At 45.2% G+C, this 24246-nt stretch overlaps 1 protein-coding gene across 11 annotated transcripts in view; it reads left to right on the plus strand.

Annotated features, from left to right (window-relative positions):
* CAMK2G (calcium/calmodulin dependent protein kinase II gamma) overlaps positions 1–3367 on the plus strand; it is a 121749-nt gene extending 118382 nt beyond the window's left edge. For 10 of the 11 annotated variants that reach the window (XM_054207016.1, XM_054207006.1, XM_054207010.1 and 7 more), the window contains one exon: positions 650–3367. The gene's annotated coding sequence lies outside the window, so the exon portion shown is untranslated. The remainder of the gene's footprint in view (positions 1–649) is intronic. The other variant, XM_054207007.1, reaches the window with a different exon arrangement.
* The last annotated feature ends 20879 nt before the right edge of the window (positions 3368–24246 follow it).

Consider the following 24246-nt stretch of genomic DNA (forward strand, 5'->3'; position numbering starts at 1 on the left):
AAAGAAGATTTTGGCTACGCTTTCATGACAGGACAATGCTAATCAAACAAGAAAAAACCCCAAACTTAAAACTGATCAAAATAAATCCAGAAATTTGACACAAGAAGATTAGCCAGGAGGAGCCTCTGCTAAAAGCAGTCATTAGGGCTACAACTTTGCAGAACTGCAGAAAAGCGCATACATTTGTTTAAATAGTAGGAACATTCAGAGACTAAATTACTGAGGACTAAATAAAAAAAAAAAAAAGAATGATCTTTCAGTTCAAGGCAAAAGCCAATTGGAAGTGAGGCGGAAACTGTTTGTTAAGATCACCCCTTGGGAAACATCTTCAACTTGCGGGACATGTCACTGTTGGACAGTGGGCCCAAGTCTGCTCCAACCAAGTAATTCATTTCAGCGAGTAGTTCATTTTCATTGGCACCCTCAGCCACCTGGAAGAGAAAGTGTGTGCCTCTTGTCTTCAGGGCTCTCCTCACGAGCCCCGCTCTGGGTTGTGTTAGGAAGGGTTTCTGCCTGCACCAAATAATTAGCCTGTAGAAAACATGTTTTATTAATCGTGTGCAGCTAATGTTTGGCTTTATTTCCTTCCATCTTCCATCCCGTTCTCACCTCTCCTTTCTGGGTGGACCCTACCTCTTCCTGACTGCAGCAACTTGTGGAGATACTCAGCTGGAGGGCAATATCTTCTTAGCAAGCAGCTCTGGAGTGCCTGAGTGACAGCAACGGTCATGTCTGTTTTGACGTTAAAAAAAAATAAATACAAATTACAAACAGGCAGCAGCCAAATGCACGAAACCCTGCATGCATCTGATGCTCCGGGCGCTGCCTTTCTGTTGTTTTCCATGGATCCATCGTGTCTGTTTCTGCTGTACGAAGGTGTTTTTAAATCTAAAAAAAAAAAAAAAAAAGACATGTTGTTTGTATAAAATAATAAAAAACAGGAATAATGCTAAATAAATGACAGATTATCCAACATGCCCCCTCCCCCAGGGCTAAGAAAATGGCAGCAGCTGGAACATCTTTCAGAAATGAAGTGAGGGGGAAAGCAAAAGTGAAGGAGAGAGAAAGAGAGGGAGAGCAAAAAAGGAGGCAGCTTGAGCAGCGGGTGGCTGAACTGTGCTCCACAAAGCCACGGTGGAAGTTAACATCACATTCAGGCTGTGCTGCGACTTCAGTCAGTGAGAGGTGGCGAGGAGACCCCAGAGGAGCCTGTGTGAAGACTTGGGGTTCGAGAGAGAGGAGGCGCTTCTCTTCCTGTTGCCCGGCAGACTGACTTCAGCCTGAGTTTCTTCTTCAATTCCTGCACAGCAAGAACGCTATGGAAAGCTGGTTGCTCGGCTGCTGGATCCCAAAACGGACTCTTCTTTTTTTTTTTTTTTTTTTTTTTTTAAGAAAAAAAAACAAAATGGGATGTTGATTTAAAACTAAAGGTGGAAGTAGGGATTAAAAAATGGGTTTAAGTGAATATAACTTAAATAGAAGCTTGCTCTTCAGTGATACTGGTTTTAGAAACAGCCACTACCTGGCCAAACATGGAGGTTTGAAGCCAGCTTATTTAATTTAACAAAAAAAGCATTGCATTAAGAGCAGAGATTCTAGAGGAAGAGGGTACATGTATGGGATTTTCTATTTTTTTTTTCCTTTCTAGTAGCATAGTTGGGATCCACAGTGCTGCAGAACACGTGTTCCTTAGGAAGCAGACAAAAAACTTAGTGTTATGTTCTTCATGAAGACTTGCACATACACTCCTATATGAGGCATAAATAGCGTGTGTTTTTTATACTGAAATATATGCACCCATAGAATTAAAGGGGTTACCTGGCCTCCTGTTTGATTTGTTTGGTCTCCGAGTGAAATAGCAGTGGGAGCCAGCAGCCCCAGCCAGGTGCTTCTCCCCACCACTATAACCCATCTGATGTTTGTAAGTGTCATGTTTCCTAGTGTTTATTTGGGTAATTTTTCTATTTTTTACAGTGATGTTGTAACACAGAAAACTATCAGATCAGAACCTCAAAAGCGGTAGCCCGAAGGACTCCAGGCCACCTCCCTGTGTTGCCTCTGGGTGTTAGAGGATACCTCATGAAGCAGAGGGGAAAGGGAATTAGCACATGTGATCTGATGTTTGTCCTTTGGGCCAAGTCATCTTCCTTTCTTTTCTTTGCTGCAGAAGGAGTCTATTTCCTTTATTCATTGGGTGGGGAAGGTGGCAGTGTTTTGTTGACCTTACCAAGGAGGGAGCCTAACCCCAAGAAGAAAACAGCCTTTCTGGCGGACCCGGTAGGATTTGTCTTGACCAAGGGAAGGCATCACTTGCAGAAGTTGGGATGGGCTTTTACCTGAATTTCTGTCTACCCCTAATAATTTTATGGATCTTGTGAGGGAGTTAAAGTGATTGCATTGACAGCATACTAAGTGCGAGGCAACCTTTTTACAGACTACAGAGGAGAAGAAACCCAATTTGGAATTTTAATCCTTATTCAACAGAAAATAAAAGCTGTTGCACAAACTGGAGCTGTCGCTTTGCAACAGACAGATCTCTGCTCCCGTTGTTAGAGAGGTGCTATCCCACACCAGGATTAGATCAGTTTAATCCGTGATGAAGGAAAAGACCATCCGCACTTCCCCGGTTTGTCTGAGCTTTTCTTCCTCCCTCCACCACCCCAGGGAGGAGCGTGGGGATTGAACCCATGGGGAGCAAACACTAGATTTTATTATTTTGAAACGTTTTTAAGACAGCACTAAGCCAGTGAGTGAAGTGGAAAAGTGAAAAGCCTTGATATTTTATTCAGACTTTTTTTTTTTTAAAGCCACAAAGAGAGAGCAAACAGGAGATTACAATTATGCCATTTTTAAAAGATAAATACAGAACATTATGCATGCCTTCTTTAGGTCTGATCTTCCTTGTCTCTTTACCTGATGATTATTGATAATTAAAAAGAAAACCCTCTGTATTAAGTATCTGCATCTTTCAGAGAAAATTTAAAAAGAACAGAACTGTTGGGGTTTTAGTTTTTGCACAGTCTTGGAGACAAACTCTCTTTTGGGTTTTTAGTTTGTTTTGTTTCCTTTTAAGTTAATGAGAACCTTAGCTTGGTATGGCCATTATCAAACACAGCTGTACACCTTTAGCATTCTTAATGTTCTCTTATGGGGCTAATATAAGCATCTATATAATATATATTATAAATATCACATTTTAAACAGGAAATGGAAGGCATTTGATGCAGAATTTTTGCATGATATAGAAATAATTAAAGTTAGCTAGTGTTTGTTTGTTTGGTCTGAATGTTGGTAGAACCTTCATAGCTTTGTTACAATGAAACCTTGAACTGAAGATATTTAATAAAATAACATTTAAACAGTGCAACGTTTTTGAGTGTCACATTTTTTTCTTAAACCATGGGACAATGTGGAATTGGCACTTGTGCGATAAGGATCAGTCTGCAAAGGTTTGGTTTTTTTATGTCAGTAAATCATGTGATTTAAAAATGTCATGTTTAAAAAGGAAAAATGAAAAAATACTAGCATTAATAAAAACAAAGGGGCAACAGAACCTGTTAAAATGAACTTTATGGCATTTCCCTGGCAGACTACGGGATAACAGGGAAATGTTGCTTCTGTTCCTGATCGCCTAACCCCTGGCAAGCCGATGCTGCTACTTCCTTCCTTGGACTTTCTTTTCCTCAGCAATATTTCAGGCTCTGTGTGGGAGAAGCCATCTTGCCATTAGGTTTGCCTGATGTAAATGTGCTGAACGTAAGTTGGGTGGCAGCTCTAGCGTATTTTGTGTCCTAGACGGGATGCTCGGCGGAGGCACAGATCAAACCACTCACCTGTACAAATTTGCCTGGTCTAGCGTGATTTATGAACAGAAGTTGAAGTTAGATGGATTTAGCGTGTTTTGCTTCTATACTGCCACTTGTTATTAGCATTTCATTTAAGCTGCATTGGGTAGGCTTTGTTCCATTTGGGCCTTCACTGATTTGGCATTTTACTTTTATTTCCCACCTTGTACTGTTTGGGCTGAGCCTGCAGGGTGCTGCTCTTGCCGTCTGCTGAGCCCCCTTCCCAGCTGGTCTGGGTGGGACAGAGGTGCTTGTGTGCTTCTCCGTGTCCTGCTCCCGCTGGCCTTGCGGCAGCTGAGCATGTGTGGCGTCTGGCAGAGTTCCTGCTGGGATTGCACTGGGGATACCCATCTTGTTTTCGTACTGGCTGCAGGTACGGCTGAGGGGCTAGCTGGCATGTGTGCCCCCAGCTCGGCTGGCCTCCCTCTCCCCTGAGCTCTTCTCAGGTGCATCTGGGAGGCGCTGCAGGGGTGGCTTTGCCTTATCACCGAAAGAGAGTTCAGTGTGCTTAATCCCCTCTAACTGCAGCAATTACCTAGCAAATAGGTGTCAGTTACTGCTGCTTAAAGAGATGATTGCTTTTGCTGCCTGATGAAACAAGAGGAAAATTGTCCTTAGTGGTTAAAGGGAGAAGGTAAGAGTTTTACAGCCCACTTCACTGGGCCTGAAGACAATCTGTTCGTGGCCAGGAGAGATAACTCCAGCTATTACAGTAGCAAAGAGAGGTTCTGCTATCATTTCTGACATCCAAGGCAGCATCGCTCATCAGGTAAGGCCTCTCCTGAAGCAGTTCATCATATCTTAATGATCTTTGAAGAAACATTGCAGTATGATCCAATATACGCTACGAAGTTACCCATAAAGCTAGTGATGATTTCCCATTTCTTAGTAGCTCTGTTAATCAGGACAAGAGTCATTTAAACACTTACTGAAAGCACAATAGTCGGACTAATGCTTATGTCAAGAATATTTATGTAGCATATATATGGGGCCTTTCAGAGGGTTCCCGTGTATGTGTGTAATTTAAGTACATTTAAAAAAGGTGAATGGTGTTCCATTTTAGCTGTACTGTATGTGCCTTTACCACTTGCAGGTCCTCTATTAGTCTTGGGCCGGGGCACTGAAAAAATGTACCTATGGGATAGACTGTGCTCCAGGAGGGGTGCCTGTCTTATGTTTTAGCTGACAGCGGGGATCAGAAATGCTACTTATCTGCAATGTGATAGCTCCAGTATTGAGCTATCAACCAGGGATATTCTCAGAAATTTACTTTGTAGTATGCCGTATCTGATTAAAATCTGCTTTTCGTGTTGGATGGTATTTTGCCATCTTCCTTCCTAAGAGAAATGTCTGAGTATGGTTTTCTAAGTTCCGTCCCTCTCTCCCAATATGTGCCTGTGCAGGCTTGTACATGTAGGTTGATTGCTCTATGGGAGACCTGTGATTGATGGTGGCTTTTATTTGTGCCCAAATCAGATTTCCCTTTAAAGTAGGATTGGTGTGCTCTCACTTGCTGGGCTAGCAGCACAAAGTCTGGCAGGACGCTTTTATGCTGTAGTATGTGTGACGGGTGGGGAGAAGCACGAGCAGAACTGGACCTTGAGTGTTGATATCCTTTCCGTTTTGTTATGAAAACCATTACCTTTTACTTATGTGTAACTGATAACATAGACAAACGAACAGAGCATCTGACTAGCAGTTGTGAGATTTGCAATCTGTTTCTAGTTTTGCTAGGGCTCTGCGGAGCAACTGCAGACAAGCCACTTGTGTACTCTCTGCTTCAGCTTTCCCATCTGTCCATGCAGATAACGAGACTGACCTCTGTAGAAACCACTGGAAGAGGCTGATGAACAGTGACGCAGAGCAGCTGGGTGGTATTGCTGCTGCACATCACAGGTGGCGTTTTTCCCCGCCCCCTGAGAATTTGAAAGGTTTGGGACTGGAGACTAATGCACCTGGAATGCTTGTTTATTTGGGTTTGGTATAAATTTATTTCAGAGTTGGGAAAGGTGGTCCTTGGGGGCTCTTAAAGTGGCTTGAGTGGAGGGTTATGAATTTTTCCCTTGAGATCTTTAGTGCCTGAGATCTCCTCACCTGCAGGAAAGCCCTGCCTGCCGGTAAGGAATAGGAATTTGCTGCTGAATAGTATCATGAAGAATTTTAATCAAGCAATTTCCTTTATACTTAGCAAGTTTTAGAAAACAAAAATGCATATGCTCGTGGGTTTTAAGACAACCTGGCCACAGTGGAACGATGCAAAACCAATTAGGTCAATAAAGTCTCAGTCTGAAAGTTCCGTACACCACAGCGGGGTCCTCTAAAGCACAGGTGGATGGGGTGAGAGGGAAAGCTTGTTGCCTCTCATCTGTGACAATTTAGATAATTTTGCTCCCCATAATTACCTATGAATGGATGGGCAGGACGACATTTATTCACAGAAAACCTTTTGTGTTAATCCATCCTACCACAATGTATTGGCAGAGTTGGAATTTGGCTCGTTCTTGTTGGGATGACGTACTCTCTCATCACGACTTATTTCTCCTGCATGGTTCTGTGGAGAAGTGTAGTGTTCATGCCAACGGAGGATAGACTGCAAAAATGGCATCAATGCTGTGCTTCAGAGGCCTCCTTTACATTGGAGCATCCTATAGGTTGTATCTGTAGCTATAGCAGTGCTGCTGCTGTATGGTTGTTCCTGTTCCAGAAAGCTATTATTTATTTGGTTGTTTCTTACTATGTGTTTAGAAGTTCAAAATAAACTGAAAAAAAGTACTTGTGCAAGAAGGATATGTTCTGCTCGTGTCGTTTGAAATTCATTGCTTTGGATTTACAGTATTTTTCTTGTATAAAAAAGGCCCAAATTCTGAAATAGTCTTAAATGGTTTTAAGAATTGTGAACAGATTTCAGCTTTGTTCATTCCAAAATAGTATTAATGATGAAATTATTTTAAAAATCATGTGAGCAAGTTTAAAGACCTTCTAATCTGTTACTATATCAGTAAAAATCTTCCATATCTATTGGAAATACTTCATTGAGCTTCCACATAAGCAGTAACATGTTTAATCTCTTATACAGCATTATACTTTGACCTTCCCTTTCGAAAAAAACAGGCTTCCTGACTCATTAAAACATAAATAGGAGTGGGCAAATAGAAATATTCATTGTAACTCATTTTTTTACTTGAATATCCAGGGAAGGATTGTTGGTTTGTTTATGTAAGCTTAGGAAGGAGAAAAAGGTGCTTCAGAGAAATGCAATGTTAGCAGGGACAGCACGTGCTAGGTGCAGTAGGCACAGAGCAATGCGATAGCCTGGAAGGTGGTAAGGGAGTAATGAAGCCAAGCACTTGGAGAGGTTTGGAGTGTGAGGAGGCTGGTGTGGGGAAGAGAGCGGAGATGCAAGGTGGAATTAAAGGGGTCTTGTAAGTGGATAGAGAAAGCTACATACGAGGTAGCGGGAAAGACAAAGATGGCAGAGGGGTTGGGAGTTGTGGTGAAATGAGAGGGAGGTGAATTCTGCTCTGGTAGAGGGAGGAGGAGGTTGCAGAGATGGAATATATTTTGGGGTGGTTTCTTCCACTGCACACTTAAATGGAATTTTAAGCTAGTATTGTTGTACGTGTACTATAGCGTACAAAGTACGCTCCTGTCAATGATTCCCCTCCTTCAGTGTAACTGAGATTGGTTGGACTGGGGGAGAGAGGGGAACTACCAAAACACTTTTTGTATCAGAATATCAAACTGTGGTTTGAAACAGTAAATCCAGTTTCACAGAATGTAGTACTGGATCATAAATGCTACAAGCACGTGACACGGTGCTGAACTGCTGCGGATTCCCTCGGCTGGCTCAGGCCTGCTCAGCTGTTTTGGAAAGTGCAACGTCTGTGGTAGATGGGGTCTCACCTGCTGCTGCCACGCTGCAGGCAGGGGGATGGCATGTCATCTGATGTAAGCACTTTGGTACGCGTTTGGGTTAATTCAACAGAAATGCAATCACGTGTTCAAATACACGCTGCTGGGTATTTTGGCAGTGCGAGGTCCCAGTGTGATGAGATGATGGGACGGCAGCCTCCGTGCAGGTGGTGGGAGCAGCTGCCTCGTCGGCCTCTGCTGGGGTGTGGGTGCTGTCGGCCAGAAGCAGAACAGGCTTTTGAGCCCTGCTAAGACATGATTGCTCATTGCTTTGTCTGCTCTACTTTGGTTGGTTGATTCACCTGCTAACTCTGGCTTACAGAAGCATGGTCAGTGCTTCAGATACAAGTTGATTAGCAGAAGCTGAAAAGCCCCGTATAAATGTGTCTGAAAGCAGTGACTTTCAAGCTTTTCCAACTTGTCAATAGAGGAACAGGTCCCTGTACAACAAATTTACCTCTTATGTTGCTTTCTTGAGGGCTTTCTGGGAGTGATCTGCAGGGCCCCGGCACTTCTCAGACAGCAGGATGGGAAGCAGCCTGAGGCCTCGTTCCCCGAGCACCAGCTTTCCCTTCGCTTGCTCCTCTTCTGCCCCCAGACAGTTCTGCCTCTTTTGACCCCTCCAGGTCCTACGTGTGCCAAACCATGATAACTTTTCGTTCCTCTGCAGTGTGGCGGGTGCTTCCGAAGCAGGACCGTGGTAATCGCACTCCCAAGCTGCCGTCCACTTCTCCATCCTCTGCTGAGGAGGGATGCTCCTGTGATGTGGCTCCACATCCCCTTCTGGCTTCCTACTACAATTTTCTCTTTCTAAGTCGGAAATGGCACGGTGGGGGGGTGTTTTTATCGGGGAATGGGGAGGGGGCTGCCACCACCGGCGCTGTCCCGGCGCTGTCCGTCTCCACCTAACGCTGTTCTGGGCAACCCACACCTTCCGCCCGCACCGATACCCGTCCCGCCGGGCTTCCCTCCTGCGAAACCGCGGCCGCCCTCACGGGGGGGGAGGTGTTGTGTGATGTGGTGCGTGTGTAAACCCGCCGCGACGTGTTTCGGTAACGGCGTGCAGCGACGTCCTGTCCTGGACAGGAGCTCCCGGCCCTGAGCCGCCACCCCTGTCCTCCCCGCGGGGTCCCGCTCCCGCCGCACCGCGGGGGCCCGGCCTGGCGGTGGCCGGAGGGCGGGGCCTGCCGCCCCTCCCGCGCGGAAGATGGCGGCCGAGCGGCGCGGCGGCGGCTCCCCCAGCGGCCGGAGGGACGCCCAGCGGCCGGGAGCCGGCGGGCCGCGGCCGGCCTGAGAGCTCCCCGCCGCGCTGGAGGACGCCCGTCCGCCCGCCCGTTCTCCGGGAGCCGTGCCCTGCCCACGCCAGCCCGCCCGGCCGGGCCTCCCTGCGGCAGGTGAGGTGGAGGAGAAGAAGGAGGAGGAGGGCGGCGGGGTGGCGGCGGCCCGGCCCGGCTCGGCTCGGCTCGGCTCGGGGGGCGGCGGGGGAGGGCGAGCGGCGCTGGCGGGGCCGGGGGAAGTTGTGTGCCGGCCGGGGGACGGTGGCCCCGGGCGGAGAGGGGGGATCTGTGAGGAGCCGCCGCGGGGGCCGAGCTGGGGCCGGCGGCGAGGAAGGCGCTGCCCCCCGGCCCTGAGGCGCGGCGCCAGCCGCCCCGCAGCCACCTGTGCGGCCGGGGGGAACCCGGCCCCGTCTCCCGCCACGGCGGCGCCCGGGGCCGGAGGTTTCTCAGCTCTGCCCGGCTGCCGTGGGGTGGGTGCCGAGCCGCCAACACGCGGTGCGGAGCAGCGGCTCCTTCCCCAGGGCAGCCGCCCCTCGCAGCCCACTCTTCGCCGGCCGGGAGCACGGGGCCGCGCCGGGGCCGCGCTCCGGCTTTGTTTGTGGGTGGCGAACGGCGGGGTGGCTTGGTACGGTCTCGGCCGCCGCTGAAGAAGTCGGGAGGCAGCGGGGCGAACGATGCCCGCACCCCGCCGTGCGGCCGCGGCCGGACCGTGCGCGGCGCAGGCTCCGCTCGGGGCTGCCGTTTGGCGGAGGCCGGCGGCGGGCACGGTGGTGGTAACGCGGAGGCACAACGAAAACGGTGTTACGTAGGAAAAGCTGGTGGAACGTAAGGCATCCTTCCTATAGTATATCCCATCCTTTTGGTTGCTAAAACGTATTTGCAGTGATAAATAAAGCGCGAGACGCCCCTGTTTGCTTATGGACGAGTGAATAAACTCTGTGTTGCCCGAATTAGAAGCGGGCAGATGTCATATATCTGAATTTAACCACAAGTTACACTACTCCACACTGGGATTCTTTGTGACCAATTTGCCAAAGAAGTATTCAGAGTTGCTAATTGTACGTGCATTTCTCATTAGGAAATGTAACCCTGCCCTTTGTGGCAAAGAGATAAACTAGAAACTTCTGATGAATTTTTCAGGTTACATGCAGTCAACTCAATTATCTACAATAATTGGACTGTGAAGTTTTGGATGATGGAAGAATCTAGGTAGCACCGGTACGGTGGAACATCTTGTGTACAAAAAACACCCTGAGAGCCAGATATAATTACAAGCGCAGCATCAGCCCCAAGAGTTTATCGGGCTGGGTGCCCGCACGTGCTCGCGTTCTGCATCTGCACCAGTGAGCGGTCCCGGAGCCAAGCCTGGTAGAACTGCTCCACGGAGACACCTGAGGTGCTCCATCTGCGGTGGGTTTGGGTGGTGTTTCTCCACGGGGCTTCTCAGTGGAGCTGTTTTCATGGCACTGGGATTGTCAGATTTGATTTAGAAAGGCTTTTTTAGTTTGTACTTGATGCTGCACAAAAGTGATTGTGCTGTGTTAAGAGCTAGGCTGGTTCCAAAGGCGGCCCGACTCCGCTAGACCAGATCTGAGCCAGTGGAAAAACTCTGTGTTCAAATCTGGCAACAAGCATAAAATGTTCTAAAACTTTTCCACTGTCAGCAACTGTGAACATATACATATCTCTTAAGGCTGTTGTCTTCTATGCTTACTGTTTTCTTTTAAAAATTTTCTTCCTCGTCCCAAATTCCTCTTTTTGTTCTTTCTTCCCTTTTAGTTTTTGCTCTTCCTTAAGTCCATGATACTATTTTCTGTGCTGCTGCTTCTCGAACATGGTTTCCTAACGTGTCTTTTCTTCCTCTGTTTTGATGCGTTTTTCAGCCCTTGTGAAACTGCTTTTTTTGTATGTGAATATGATTTTGAACTAGGATGTATTAGAAACGTCAAAAAGCAGTGAAAATGAGCTGCAGAGCAAGGACACGGAGCAGAAGCAGTGGTACATCTGTCCACATCAAATTTTTCACTCCAATCACAGAAAGGACTTTTGCTCTTCATACGGGTTCTCAGCTGTGGTGGCAGAGCGAAGATCAGGGGCCAGTCCTGCCCTCCGGTGTCACTGACCGTGAGGAGAGAGGCAGTCTGGGGTATCTGGCAGCAAAACGGAGATTGTGATATAGAAAAAACTGAGAATCACTATTTTAAGGCGTGGAATAATACCTGCGAGTGTTTATCGGGACATGAGCATGCACGCTGGCAAGCTGCCTGGTTTTCAGCAGTATCCAGTAGTTGCAGTGATGGTGCTATCTGCTGTGTGGTTTTTCTGTGAGGCTTGTTTTACCATTGCGATGCCTAACCTTCAGTCTGATCTGCATCAGAATTCATGTAGGTGAGCTGATAAAAAAGCCCGAGCCTAGTTTTGTATTAGCATTTATAATTCCATGATTTCTTTAAAAAAAAAAAGGGGGGTGGGGTGGGAGGGAGAATACCCAAATGCAGATGAGGCCTCGGTGTGTCCTGAACCACAGCATATCTCCTCATCACTGAGCCGTGTTTCAGAGGTTTGAATGCCTATCTCATATCTCTCTGTGGTGTATCTGGAATATGCGGTGATTCTCTGAGCAGAGCTGCATAGATAAGATAATCCGTTTCATTTTAATTGGCAGAGTTGTTTACACATGATCTCTCGCTCGTTTGCCTCTTTTAAAGGAATGCGTATCCATCCCTGATTACAGCTCAGGTCAAAATCCCTCAGCACTTGTAGCAAATCTCTTTTAATTGGTCTCATTTAGCTCTCATAAGGTTGTGTTTTAATTCTCTCCCTTCCGAATCCTTTTCCCTAGTCTGTAATGTAATTTATTACAGGATATTTTATAGACAAGGGAACAGCCTCTGGCTGTCAGCAACCTTTGCAGTGTATCAGATTTCCAGCTCAACAGGCAGCTGCAGTGGAGTTGGTGGGTGTCAGGCAGCGATGCTGCAGCAGTAGCACACGAGCAGTCTGCGGTGGCAGAGCTGGGCACCAGTGCCGGGTCTGTCCTGGATTCTGGAAATAATTGGGGTGAATGCCCCTGTTTGCTGTCTCTGCTTCTCTAGCCTTTTCGTAGCCCTCGCTGATGCAAGGGTCTTTGAGTTCAGTTTTTTCCCTCTCTAGCTGTCTTTGCAGGCTCCGCAATTGCACGCAAATACAACTAAGTTGCTGTTGTCTGATGACAGGCTTTGAGCAGTGCAGAACTGGTAGAAGGCTAATGCTGGGAGCGTATTTTTAGAAGGCCCAGAGCAACATTATCCGTCTTTGTGAAATTCACTGTGACTTTCCTGAACGCATTTGCTTTGGCTGATTGAACGGAATGCGAAGAGGTGAAGCTCCACGTTTCCTCCTGCCTGCACCGAGGCGCTTCACCTCTGGCCTGTAGCAGCACATTCGGCAGGCACGGCACGCCTGGTCCTGGGCGCTCTCACATCAGCTCTGGAAGTCTCAAAGGCTGGGGGATGTGGGGGATTTTTGGGTTGGTTTGTGTTTTTTTTTTTGTCCCTGCTCTGCTCCTGCCCTTATGCTGGCAGTTTTCCCACTGAGGCAAAATCAGAAGGGAATAAGCGCCTCTGCTTCCACCGCGGGAGTTTTGATGCCGGGCTGTGTGGTGCAGCAGTGAAGGTACAGTCAGACTTTCTGCTTTGCTGATCCTGCTCCGGAGGCAGGAATCGCCAGCAGAGCTGTGGAGCACAGTTGTGTCTTAAATCGCCACTGAAAGATTTACTGGAGTACATACATCAGAGCCCTAACTGTTCTTTCTGCATAGCAATATTTGAAGGTCTCAGGCCTCTGGCAATTGCTGTTTGGGGACTGCTTTTCAATACAGACCCATATCCTGAAAGGAAATGATATAGATCGCTAGACTCAATCCATATGTGCCTTATTAAAAATGGAGTAGAAATCTCTAGACGTGAATGATGAATTAATCTTCTGCACAAGGAAGGTATCCTCCATCACGTTCTTGCCTGCTGTAATGTTTTTAGTAACTAACTGATCTAGCAGTGAACGTGAGGGCGTTGATAAGATTGTAAAATGCAGTTTGGACCTTCTCAAAATATTTGTGGCATATACTGGGCAATGTCACAAGATCTGTTTTCACAGAAATGGGAATTGGTGTTTGCTTGTTTTTCAAAGCTGCTCAAACTCTCCAAACAGGGAGAGGGATGGTCACGGTCTATCTCTATATAGACTCAGCCTGCTTTTGAATTTGTTGAGTAAAATGAATAGTGCAAAATAAGTAAGGACAGCTTCACACAGCACTTCCTTATGTACTAACACCACCAATAGGATGTTCAAAAATACCTGTCTCTTCCAGATGTGTTTGTAGCTGTACGTAACCAAAGCTGTTCTTCCTGCTGGGGCTGCAGACATTGAATATCAACAGTGTTTGCAGCTGCTCTCCAGCTGAAGCGTTAACACCTTAACTCGGCCTAAAATACAGCACATTTTATTTCCATGAAGTGAATTTAATATTCATCATTAAATACAAATTAAGCATTAAAACTAACAGCGATTAGAGACCAACGTTCATTGTCATTTTCCAGGAACAAAGGAGGGTGAAAAGGAGAGGCACATTTTGTCCTCTGCTCAGTGCACGGGGCTTGTGCAGGTCCTAACACTGGTCCCCGTGCTCTGTGTGTGTGTGTCACGCCGCAGTTACCATCTTCAGCGCTTTGGCGCATGTTTTGAGTGTGGGATGGGAATGAGGGAGTGTGATCTAGGGTTTTGGTGGGATCTGAGTAGAGCTGTACTGCACTAGTCTGATCTGTTTTCTCCCTGCACTGCAGTGCAAAATTCTGAATTCCTATTTTTTTTTTTCCCATTGGAAGGGTCTGCATTAGTGGAAAATATTGTCTTGGGCATTCCTTGTAAAGCAAGAGACAGCAGAGTCTGTCCCCTCCTCTCCTACCTTCTCATCCTGGTGCTGTAGCTCACACGAGGAGACGAGGGCTCGCAGGTACCTCCTCAGGGAGGAAGGGTTTCCACAATGGGGGAGAGAGTAGGACATGAAACTGCATGTGTTAAATGACATGCCAACAAGTCATAGCCCTCTCTGGGGCTTGGGATCGCTGTGGCTTTTATTTATTGATGCGTGTTTTTCCTCTGTATTCAGCAGTTCCCTTGGAAGCTGGGTTGGCATAGCTGATGCAACAAGGAAGGAGGAAAGAGGGACAGCAAAATGACAATTTTATCCCTTCTTAATCTCTTTTTGCAGTTCTGGTCTGCCATCTGGTCAGTCTCTTTGAAAGCGCGCAACCCCTGTATCCTGCCCTTTCTTCTCCATTTGTTTCTCATCTCCTACATCCTTCATTTCTGCATCAGAAACTCTCCAAGAATCCAGTGTTCCTCTGAGTGGTTCATGTTGGGAGGCTTCCATGTTAGGACCATTAGATGATATGATGGAACAACTTGTTTTTCTTTGATCATGTTTAGTCTTACGTTTCCAGATGATTCCATTAGCCTGATATTTTATTGGTCTTTCAGCTTGTCTCTAATTAATGCTAATTTGCTTGGCAGTACTTCTGAAGTAAAATCAGAGCTTGTGTGTGGATTTTTAGAGCTCTTCAACAGATCTTAACTCTTAAATTTTCAATCGCTTTGGTATAAATTCCTTAAAGGAAACAGTGGGATGACAGGCTTTAGCTGTGATAGATTTCAAGTAGTAGAGATCAATTTAGAAAAGAAGTGAAACTTGAGATTTGCTTGAGAAAGGTTAGAAGAACCCTGGAACATTTTATAAATGTCTATTTTTGTCTTAAGAGCCTCTTAGTGAACGGTTTTGCATTCGCTCTCTACTCTCTAGTCCTACCCAGTGCTTTAAAGTGCGTGGGAAACTTCGTGCCAGAAAGGACTTTTAAAATAGTCAGTTCGGTCAGCTCATGGATGATGAGAGTTGGACTCATCTGACTCCGCATGAAGATCTACAACAGAAGTGTCCACATCTGAGCTATATGCTACAAGTTCCCTTTATATTAAGGGTGTGTTAGGGCGCAATTTATTTCACTCTAAAGCAGATGTCCATATTTTGTGAGGTGAATCGCATTCTGGAAGTTCTTTTTTGTCTTTCCACTGAGTATAATGAAAACTGAGGATGTTAGTCCAGATGTAGAAAATGTCAGCAGGAGAGGTACCTAAGCAGAAGGTAAGTTGAATACTTCCCAGAGTAAAGTTAACTTGCTCCTAATCCTGGACTGCTTTCACTGTAGCATTTTTAATACTTTCACTGATAAATGATTTACATAAATGTGTCTCTTCTAATCTTAACTGCCTTTCCCACATTTAGAGCACTTTTTCTCTAGATATTTATTATTATTTTTTTTAGCTAATGCTGATGCGGTGATTCTATGCCACTGACACTTTATTCTGAAAGCTTTTGCAAATGCTCAACGTTATGGCACGCTTTGCAACTGTTGATTGTCTCTTTGCCCTTGCCTCTGTGGTTAAGTTGTTCACCAGCCAGCGTTCCCCTGTATCTGATAACCAGGACCTTACTGTGGTCCTGGCCGGCCATGCCTGTCCCAGAGAAGTCAGAGCAGGTCATGAGAAGGTCTTCGTTAGATTCAGAACCTTAACTGCTGAGATTATAGTTGGCTCTGGAAGGAAGCTGAATGTCAAAATGTCAGGTAGTGGCCTACGTGATTTTTTTTCTGTAAAGAGACAGGCTTCTCTCCTGCACAGGCGTTTTGCACTGCTGGAAGGTTTGACTTCCAGCAGTTTTTGACACTGCTGGAAGTTTTGAACGAAGGGTGAGGTCAGGCTTGGAGTGGCCCAACACAGTGCCACATTATGTTTCTATCCCTGCTTGAGATAAATAATGTAATTTCACAGCAAGTTGAATACCTCTTAATATTTGATGGCCTAAGGTGAACGAGGAGCACAGTAAGAGTGGGAACTCTGTGTAATCTAATTCAAGGTAGAAATTTTCAGTGGAGAACAGGTTGGTGTCTTTGCTGACTCCTTAAATTGCTGTCCTCTTCCGTCTATCATCACCTGTGTCTTACTTGTGTTTCTCTTCTGGGGATGACCTGTGTGTGGGTCTGTTTCAAATGTAGAGGCATCTTTGAAGTGGCATCGTTTGTCTCAGCTGCAGAGCTACAAAACTGAAATCACTGGCACCTTGCTGTTGGTGAACTGCTTGTCCTTCCAGTTACCAAGGGCTGCAGAGATACTAAAAAGAGCAGGCAGAAACTAGTGTAGACGTTGCATCGATCAACGCAGAGAGGCCGTGCGTGAGGACTGCTGCAGCTCCCTGTTTCATCAGCTGTGTGAACTGCCTTTCAGGAGAATGACGTGAGCTATCACAATGTCGAATCTGTCTTTTCAGTGGGATAAAGTGGGATCCTGGCCCAGTCCGGCAGCCCTGAAGAGGCAGATTCATTTCAGCATTGAAGCCTGGCATAAATTGCTAGTCTCCATGTCTAATGCATTGTCCAGAACACCTCTGAAACATCAAGCTTCCCCCAGCCCCTCCCATTTCAGTTGCAAATAATGTATTTTGTTACTTGTAATTTCATTGGTTTTATTCATTTTTAATTAAATGTTCTGGATTCAGTCAGTGATACTTCAGCTGAAACTGCGTGTGCTTTACTTTTGGCTGAGTCATAATCATCTTCCTCATAAGCAGAGATCTGTCACTGTCTCCTGATTTAGTTTTGTCTGCAGGCTTTCATCCATATCCTTCCTTTATGTTCCTGCTTCAGATCTGGCCACTGGTATCAAAGTGTGATGTGAATAAGCCTACTTCCCTCAGTCAAGGCTACCACGAGAACGTGCTGTTATCATGTGTTAGCGTCTGTAGTTTAGTATCGTGTAACCCTGCATGGAACAGGGTATGTTTCCATGGCCCAAGTCCACGTAAACATATAAACACAGGGCTTTCTGCAGGAAAACTTGCTTTGCCTCAAACAAAATATTGATGTTTGCCTTCCCCAGTGTTACTTTTAAATACAAATTCCTCACGAACCACACGTGACGGTACAGTGCCTGTGGAAGCAGGCAGAGCTCGGAAGTCTCTTTCGGTCTTGCGTCGCATATGTGGGCAGGTTAAGAACAAGCTAGTGTTCAGGGATTGTCCTAATTGCAGTTGGTGTCGAGTATAATGTTTCTCTGAGGTTGTTACAGTTAACTCTCTGGCATGTTGTCAAGCTATTGTATAATTATCTTACTTACGGGTCTGTCCTAGCTTTTTCCATTGCTAAATGAAAGCAGGGTGAAGATGCCCTTTGAACGTGCTCCTCGCGGTTTGCATTTAAGCTGGTGCTACCACTAAGGAAAGGAATCCAGTCCTATACTGACCCTTCTCAATATTGGCACAACCGCTCTGCAAGCAGGATCAGGAAACTGAGGTGGAAATTAAAATAAACAGAACAAAACAGCCCTCCTTTTTTGCTATGTTACCTTTCTCCAGGAGATAAAAAGTTACTTTTCAGTTGATCAGTAAGAAACCCAGTCAGGCCCAAATGCTTTTGTATTGGCACACCACAGAGTGCCCTGGGGACAGGATGAATTGATGAGATGCCAGGACTGCTCTCTTTCGAGAAGAGGAGAGGTGTGAGCACCTAAATATATGCCAGATGATCACCTTAAAAGACAGTTTCAGATAGTGTTAGCTGAAGAAGAGTGTTACGCTACTTCTCTTTGCATCAGTCCAGCAAAATTTTTAGATGTCAAATTCACCTAGGTTAGATTTAACTAGCAGTGGTCATGACAAAGTCCAAAAGGATATCGGAAACAGGCAGCGTGGTAAGAGCTGAGCTGCGTGCCCAGCAGGCTGAGAGACAGTTACTGCAGCCTGTCCTTTTCCACTTTTAATTGGACACTGGGTTAATTTTTATATCGGTGATTTCTTCTGAGGGGAAAGGTTGAAGAAATCATAGCAATGGTTGTTTCTAAAGGAGATGCGTCCGGGGAAGAGGAAAGCAGTCGTTTTGATCAAGGTGTGGACCAGACCTGAGGTCACAGGTTCTGCACTTTGGTTTTTTGCGTCCTACTCCAGGACCTGCCAGCTTCTCTGATGAGCAGTGCTGCATTATCTTTATGTTCCTGTGCAATTTACCAGAAGGACATGACATGTTATCTCAGAAAACTAGTTATGTTTCTATAGAATGGTTCTTGACTTTGGTTTTTTACATACCTTGTAAAAAAAAAAGGGGGGGGGGGTGGGAAGAGGTGTTTCTGTGTTTTCTTCAACATCTTTTCCTAGCAACCTGCCACTGATAGTCTGACCCGTGATACTATTCTGGACAGATCTTTAGGGATTGAAATTGTTGTGAGTGTTCGGGCCCCTTCCTCTTCCTGCAATTATATCTTCCTGAAATGCATCCTGTGCAAGGGTGAAGATCAACAAGAAGCTACGCTGAAAGACTAAACAGTGGAAACTGATACAGTGTCTGCACTAGAAGCAAGGCTGTTCTTGAAGGATATGTCTGTAACATCTCTATTGAGTAGTTTTAAAAATGAGCAAACTTTTAAAAATAAATAAACACAGACAAACACCTCTTCATACAGCTGTAGGGTGTAAACCACAAATGCAAGACTCTTCCCCCCCCCCCCCCCCCCCGTCGTTAGGCTCCATCTGGAGAAAGCATTAGGTAGGGATGCAGAGATTGTTTGGTCTTCATGGGCTAGTGATTTAAAAACCTCATGCTTGCTCTACCAGGATGGGACTGATGGCACCAAGCTTGAAAACGAGTGTTGAGAGCTCTAGCTCTACTGGTTTTGTCCTGTCTTCATAACCCTTTGGCACTGGTGTTATACAACCTCTGTTGGGATATCTGTAACTTTTACTGGAGCTGTATGGAGTTTCATCGTCCTTTGCAGTCATGACCTTTTACCACAGCTGTCTTCCAGTGTAGCTATGAAACTTCTGACAAAGGTGGGAAAGTGGTTGCAAGGCTTGTGAGCACACATGCCAGGACTTTCGGGATGGCCAGAATAAGATGAGGGAACTCTGAGCCAAGTGAAATGGGAATGACCTTGTATGCACAGACATTATGATACTATCTAACACTCAAATCTTAAATTTATATTTCCTATAATGAATTATCCTTAGGTAATATTTTTTAGGAAAATCTTGGTATCTAGCTTGATTCTATGTGTCTCGAAGGAAAAGGAAGGAGAAGCAGAGAGAAATGTTTTGTTTCATGTAAAGTTACAGGAACAGACTGGCTACTGCAGTGAAATCCATCGTGTGAATGTGAGGAGACTTCTCATCCCTTTCTTCTGCCTGTACGTCTGGCCTCACTGAATCTGCAGAAATAGAGATCAGTGGGGAATACGAGAAGAAAGTAGAAATGATTTTTGACTAGTACTGATCTGAATCTAGCTTCGCGTTGGTAATACTGGTACAAAAGACTTTTTGTCCTATCACTGTCACCCAAGAGCATCTTAAACAGGGATGAGGAAATAAATGTCACATCAAAAATTCTTAGAAATGTTTGTTAATTTTTATTGGGTTTGGAAATAGCAAATCCTAGGAAGCAGTACATGAGAGCGGCAAGTAGAGTAGTTCTTCCCCTGTTGCGGTTGCTCGGATATGGGTCTCTCTCCTGGGGAGCAAGTCATAACAATGCGTTTTGTTGGCTTGGCAAACTTCCTGCACTGTGTCAGCGTCGTGATTTAACCCCAGCTGGCAACTAAACACCACACGGCCACTCGCTCACTCCCCCCCGGTGGGATGGGGGAGAGAATCAGAAGGGTAAAAGTGAGAAAACTCGTGGGTTGAGATAAAGACAGTTTAATAGGTAAAGCAAAAGCCGTGCATGCAAGCAAAGCAAAACAAGTAATTAATTCACAACTTCCCATCGGCAGGCAGGTCTTCAGCCATCTCTGGGACAGCAGGGCTCCATCATGCCTAATGGTTACTTGGGAAGACAAATACATTCACTCTGAATGTGCCCCCCCTTCCTCCTTCTTCCTCCAGCTTTATATGCTGAGCATGACGTCATACGGTCTGGAATATCCCTTTGGTCAGCCGGGGTCAGCGGTCTGGCTGTGTCTCCCAACTTTTTGTGCACTCCCAGCCCTTGCTGGTGGGGTGGTGTGAGGAGCAGAAAAGGCCTTGACTTGAGCAGCGTGTAAGCGCTGCTCAGCAATAACTAAAACATCCCTGTATTATCAACACTGTTCCCAGCGCAAATCCAAAGCATAGCCCCATATTAGGTACTATGAAGAAAATTAACTCGGTCCCAGCCAAAACCAGCACAGTCAGCATTGACGTTACACTGGTAGCACAGCATCATCATGCTTTAAATGTACTAGCTGCAGAGGTTATAAATGACTACTGATTTTTTTTTTTTTGAATGCTGCAATATTTAAGTATTCAGCTCGAGGCATTTTATTAAAGGGGCCTCATTACCAAAGCAAGTGCCAAGTGCTTTAAAAATTCTGTGCCTATTTAATGCAGCTCATATTGGGCATAACTAATCACTGCTAAGACTTAAAACCTTTGGTGTATAGTGCCTCTGGGAGCAGGTAGCTGTGAGACTGGGCAGAGGAATCTGCTTTCTCTTCCCTCTTCAGTAAAAGCTCTTTCTCAACACAGAGGTCCAATTGCTGCTATTTCTTGTGTAGTGCGCAGAGCGGAGCAATATGTGGGCAGCAAACTAATACTAAGTGCTCTGCTGTCTGGTGTTTCATTGTTCTTTCTGCCTGAGGCTTTGCAACCTTGGTCTTTTTTAGTTAAAAGTCTTTAAACAATGGATTATCTGTTTTCATAGGCTTTAGAGGATTTGAAATAGCAGTCACCCTTAGGCATTTGGCTCAAGATTACAGCAGTAACTACATTCATCAGAGCCCCCTGGCCCTTCCAAGAGCCAGGCAGTCATAAGATTACCCCTACCATATTCTTCTGCTTCTACTCCAGTGAAGTGTGTCAACCTCTTAACAATTTGACGTAAACCCCGTTCGTTCTGACCATTTGCACACAGATGGTTTGTGAGAAAGGGCGGATGCGTGTGGTGAGGTTGAGAGCACCTACAACAGGGGACCTTCATTCTTGCTGGGATGTTGTCTTTTACTACGTTACCAATCTGGATTTTCTAGGAGATCAGAAACCTGTTTTGAAAGCCAGCATTGCTCTTCTTCCCCCCAAAGCCCAGCAGTCTGAAAATTTCATATGGCTTTAAAATTTTAAAATTGGAATTTAACTTTAATCAATATCGATGTTTCTGATCTTTGTGTTCCGGCTGCTATTTTTCTGAAAGATGGTGCTGGGTCTGGGAGGCCCCATATGGGAGATTACAAACTAGTTGCCACCCAGTTGTGATACCTGACGTGGCAATTTCTGTAAGAGCGCTTCCTGATTGCGCTGTTTAAACAGTGAATGTAATGTTTTTCTTCTGTTACTGTGAGATCTAAAGTAGTTTACAGATATCAGACGTTCTGTTGCGTTGCTTTGTAGAAAGATGTCAGCTGTCAGGAGGAAACCCAAAAGTCAGTTCCAATAAAAAGCTACATTTTCTAAAGTAGTTTATTTCTGGTTAGAAGATCTGTTCGTTGTTTGACTTCCCACGGGCTGTGCTTTGCACAATTGGACTTACTTTGTTCTAAAGAACAGCTTTATCTCAGGAAAGTTCGTTGCATAGAGAGATCTGTGATATCCATACATCTGAGGTACTGTGTAGATTTCCACCCCTACCAGATTCTATTGATTTTCAGCAAGTGCTATTTCCCAGCCTTCTGAGCTGTTCTTACCACACCACATCATGCTGATCGTCACAATTAAATAGCATGTGCTGGTTGGCCACCGGCTTTATCAAAAGACCCTCCCAACACAGGTGTGCAAATTGGAAAAGGAGAAAATTCAGTTCTCTTCGGAAGGTTTTTGTACTTTGCTTTGTTTTTTTTTTTTCTTCCTTCCAGTGGGTAAGTAATGATAAACATTTACTAAACCACACTGTATGTTTTTAAAGTATACAATGCACATTACCTTTGCCTTGGAAAACTTTGAGCTTACTTTTCAGCAAGAGATACAAGTATTTGAAGTATTTGTAAATAGAGCTGAGTCAGCTTCAGCACTTTGCCACGTAAATTTTCATCAGAAGATGGTGGAAGCATGGAGTCTGTTTTTGGGCTAGTACTTAACAATGATTGCAGCATTTTCTACTGAAGTTTTAGTCTTTACCACCACACCTCAATTCCCCTTCCAGGGGAAAAGTAGTCTCACCTTTTTTTTTTAGGTTTTTTTTTTTGTGTAGGCAGATAAGAGAATTGGTAAGGGAAGTAAGCAAGGTAGCGGGTTTGCGTCTGCTCTCTAGAGAATCTGTGTATTGAGGCTGGTGTCTTGTTCACTAATGTGGATAGGTGGGATAGGGAAAATGAACTGTCATGAACATGAATATATGTTACTGTGTTTTTTACTATCAAAAGAACAGAACTGTGCATACAAAATATATATAATGTGTCGTTATTGATATTGCATTACAGCTAGAATACTCCTTTATGTTCCCATAAGAATTAGATGAAAGATGCAGTGTCAGGGGAATAAATGTAACTTAAGCATGCTTAAGACTTTGTAGAGCTGGTTAGAAATTTGGAAGATCCCACCCCCAGCGTGCGTGAGGCTGGGGCTGACGCTGGTTCCTCCCCTGAACTGCAGGTCCCTGCCCCTTGGGTCTGGTCAGTGCTGGAGTTGCACCAGAACGGAGAACCTGTCCCATAGTCCGGGCTCTGCAGTCTCTGTATGGAGCGGACAGGAGGGAGCTCCTATACTGAGGCATCCAGGGGTTGGGAGCTGGAGCAGGCCGGAATCCAGACCGATCCTTAGAGGAAGTGCGAGCTGAAGCTGCAAGGTCTGGGAAACGGAGACTATGGCTGTTGAAAAAAGACGTCTGATTCTAGGAAACGAATGGGGTTCGTGGAAACGGTGAACGTGCTGAGGTGCTAGTAGGTTTTTGGGTGCTAATGAAATGGAAAATATTCCATCAGCAGGGTACTGCATCTGTCAGCTTGTGTTGCCAAAGGAGAAACATTAGACAGGGAACTGACAGGTGACCCTCAAGGGCAGGCAAGCATGGCATGAGGAACATGAGAAGGTTAGATTATAACAGGTTAGGTGGGAGAGACAGGCTTTGGAGGAGAAAAGAAGGTGAAATAGCTGAGATACAGATACTAAGAAGTAGATACAAAGGTTTGTAGCACCTTCTTGTGCCTTGAATGGAATCCAGGTCTCTGAATCTGAAGACCTGGCTGTCAGAGAATACCTAAAACCTTCTGGTAATGCTGCTTCCTTTTTGTAGTTCTTCTGCACTGAGAACAGCCACCTGTAGTTGTTATAACTTCTGGTTAGCTCAGGATGCCCCTGTGGCAGATCAGGTGATAGCTCTGCCCATGATTATGTAATGGAATTCATCATTGAGGATTTTGTTTAAACATGGAAATTGGAGACAGGAGGAGAGACACACACAGAGGCACATGTATGGATCTGCACCGTCACATTTGGATATTCTGAAGGTTGTGAGGACAAACACTTACAAGATAGAATATATCAGAATTCATTTTGCTTATACAACCTTAATGCGTTCCCCTCATGAAAATACAGGGAGAAAATTAATTTTCCCCAATTTCTTGTTTTAATTCTGTCATCTATACATGTTTCTTTGTAGTTACTTTAAAGAAGAAAGCATGCTACAGATTAAGGGGTTTTTAGGTTTTTAATATCTACTGGTATTAATTGAACTTTTGGAACCCAATGGTGTGAGTTAAGCAGGCATTGTTTAGCTATTAATTCTCCTTTCTGGTATTTACAGAGTGGTATGTGCAATTTGCAGCCTTGAAATACTAGATCTTGGGAGCTGAGCTTGCTGTGTTCTCTATGACTGTTTTCCCTGTCTTTGGGAAATAATGAGTTGCAAAAAAAATTCATACCTTGAATTACTTCCTGTATTTTGTCCTTTGGTCTTCTCCTCTGTGATAATAGCATTAGTGTTTTGGCCTAAACAATAATGAAGTTTTGCTAGCATACAGGGAGAAACCCCCATAAATCTAAGCGCTTTTAGGGAAAAAGGAAGCGGAGAGGTTGAGAGTGGGAGGTCCTGTGAAATAGCTTAATATACAGCTTATGAGTCAGTAATTTCCTTTCCTTTTGCAGTCATCTTGTCCAGATGGGGTATTTTCTTTTTCCTTATCAAGTCAGCCTCTTTTTCTACCCTGTTTCTTCAGGGAAAAAAATGCAAAACCAG

The sequence above is a fragment of the Rissa tridactyla genome, chromosome 6, assembly GCF_028500815.1.
Source record: "Rissa tridactyla isolate bRisTri1 chromosome 6, bRisTri1.patW.cur.20221130, whole genome shotgun sequence".
In the NCBI taxonomy this organism is placed as follows: domain Eukaryota; kingdom Metazoa; phylum Chordata; class Aves; order Charadriiformes; family Laridae; genus Rissa; species Rissa tridactyla.